At 45.8% G+C, this 2,439-nt stretch overlaps 1 non-coding gene across 1 annotated transcript; it reads right to left on the reverse strand.

Moving 5' to 3' along the window:
* Window positions 1–1,644: 1,644 nt before the first annotated feature.
* On the reverse strand, window positions 1,645–1,716 carry TRNAE-UUC (transfer RNA glutamic acid (anticodon UUC)). Its single transcript has one exon. It is a non-coding gene; the product is annotated as a tRNA-Glu (tRNA).
* Between the last annotated feature and the right edge of the window lie 723 nt (window positions 1,717–2,439).

Here is a 2,439-nt window from a genome sequence, read left to right on the forward strand (position 1 = left end):
CGTGGTCTCAACAGCCTCACTATCCTCTGAAAATGAAAAAGAATAAGAAGGCCAGAAAAGCCACGTAAAGTAGACAAGAGGGTCACTTGGATTCTAAGCCCAAGAGAAAGTCGAATCCAGGCATATGACTTTCCACTTTCTGTGCGTTCTCCCGGGGCCTGAGAGGCAAATGGGGGTATTGACCTGAATCCGTGGTTGGTTATATGTAGGAGGGAAGCTGGCGGAAGCTTTATTTATGGAGGGGACGGAAATGAACTTGGGATAGCTGGCTGGCCTGGGTTTAGAAGTTGCTGAAGTCGACAGATTTCTGGTGCCACCTCGGAGGACTTTCCACTGGGCGGTGTGTATTCTGCACCAGGCCACGTCACACAAGGTGACAGTCTCTGTTTGCAGGGCAGAGGCCGACATCTCTAGAGCAGCCTGGGCAAAGCCCCAGGAAGGCAGGGCTTCAGCTCAGGACACAGTCGTTCCGTCCCCAGCCTAGCTCAGGGCAAATCAGGTGACTTCTTCAGGGCCCCAAAACCCACCCTACCCCCTTCAGGTAACTCTCTGGGTTGCTTGATAAGGAGATCCAGAAGATGGAGAGTTTTGTTTTTTCTTTTCCCACAGAAGCAGCATCAGCAAGTGCAAATGCTAAAGCATATACCTCTAAGCCAAGTTTATAGGATTAAGATTAATTAGAGATGGTTTACCCTGTTAACTTGCAAATTTTACACTCTAAGATATTTATGTTAAAGAAATTCCAAATAACAATACCTTAAATAATATAAACATATACTAGAAATCTGCAGTCAGGTAATTTAGGATTGCTAAGTTACCCCTGATATCAAGGACTTATACTCCTATCTTGTTTCTCTGCCATTCTTTGCACTGGACTTCCTCCTGCTTAAGCTCCAGCCATCATATCCTTATTCTAGCCAGCAAGAAGGAAAGAACAAATATCAGAGTGCCCTCTCCTTTGAAAGATACTTCCTGAAAATTACACATAATTCTTCCACTTGAATCTCACTGGCCAGAACTTAATCACTTGGCCACATCTAGCTGCAAGGGAGGCTGGGAAATGTAGTTTTTATTTCAGATGGCCATATGCCCAGCTGAAAATCAGGAGTTCTTATATTGGTGGAAGTGATACTTTCTTACTTCCAAGGCTATGTTAAGGATGCACCTTCCACTTAGCTTTCTTTGGTTGCTCGCTCTTGGGAACCAGCTGTCATACTGTAAGGAAGCCCAAGCAGCCATGTGGAGAGGCTACATAAAAGTGTCCCAGCTCATAGTGCCGGCTGAGGTTCCAGCCAAGAAGCAGCATCAACTCATAGAGGCGTGAGTGAACAAGACTTCAGGTTATTTCAGACCTGAGTCATCAAGTCACTGCCAAACTTTAAGTCCCCCCAAGCTGGAGCCCCAGATGTCATGGAGTAGAGGTAAGCTATCTTCCCTTTAATTCCTTGAACCACTAACTTTGGGGTGGTTTGGTCCTTTTTTTTTTTTTTTTTTTTTTTTTTTTGTTTTTTTTCTTGCGTTATGCGGGCCTCTCACTGCCGTGGCCTCTCCCATCTGCGGATTAGTAATCTATTTTATTTTATTTTATTAATTAATTAATTTATAATTTTTTTTGGCCATGCCACGTGGCCGGCTTGCAGTTAGTTCCCTGACCTGGGATTGAACCCGGGCCATGGCAGTGAAAGCACCGAGTCCTAACCACTGGACCACCAGGGAATTCCCTGGGGTGGTTTGTTATGTAGCAAAAGTAACTGGCACAGAGGGCTACAGAGTTTGGTTATTTTTCTGTAAGTGGCAGATGGAGGGCTAAAATAGGCAAGGAGGCCACTGCAGCCTCTCCCCTAACACCAGGCCCACTTCCATCCCTCCCTCCAAGGGAGTAGGAGCTGCTGATCTGATCACAAGCACTGACTCAGCTAACAACAAAGCTGATGTTAATTCCTTCTCTGATACCATATCCTATGTGTATAGCAGCCCGAGGGCACGACACCCATGGATAGGAGAGGTGGCTCCCAGGACACGATGAAGACATTCTTGGTTATAAGTCCAAGTAACATCATAAAAGTCTTTACCTCTTATCAAGTGATATTGTCAGGGTGTGTCTCACATGCATGTCTCTCCGGCATAAAGGATGGGCTTACTGATTTAATGCAGGGTGTGGGAGGAAGGGGACAAGACTAGAGGTGGGGACACAACTAAGAGGCTGCTGCTGTGCCCAGCTGAGAGGCTGAAGGGTTTCCAAATGTGAGCAGTGTTAGAAAGGAGGTTAGAAAAATATTTTGGAGGTGAAGTTAGAAGAGCTTGGATATAGGCTGGATTGGGGGTGGGGATTAGAGAAGAGCGAAGGGTTTTGGGTAATTTTGATATTTCTGGCTTGGGCAGGTAGCTGGTGATGCCACCAACTGAAACTGAAGTTTAGGAAGGTTGATGACTTCGTTC

This window comes from Lipotes vexillifer, unplaced genomic scaffold (genome assembly GCF_000442215.2).
Source record: "Lipotes vexillifer unplaced genomic scaffold, Lipotes_vexillifer_v1.1 scaffold21, whole genome shotgun sequence".
Classification (NCBI taxonomy): Eukaryota; Metazoa; Chordata; class Mammalia; order Artiodactyla; family Lipotidae; genus Lipotes; species Lipotes vexillifer.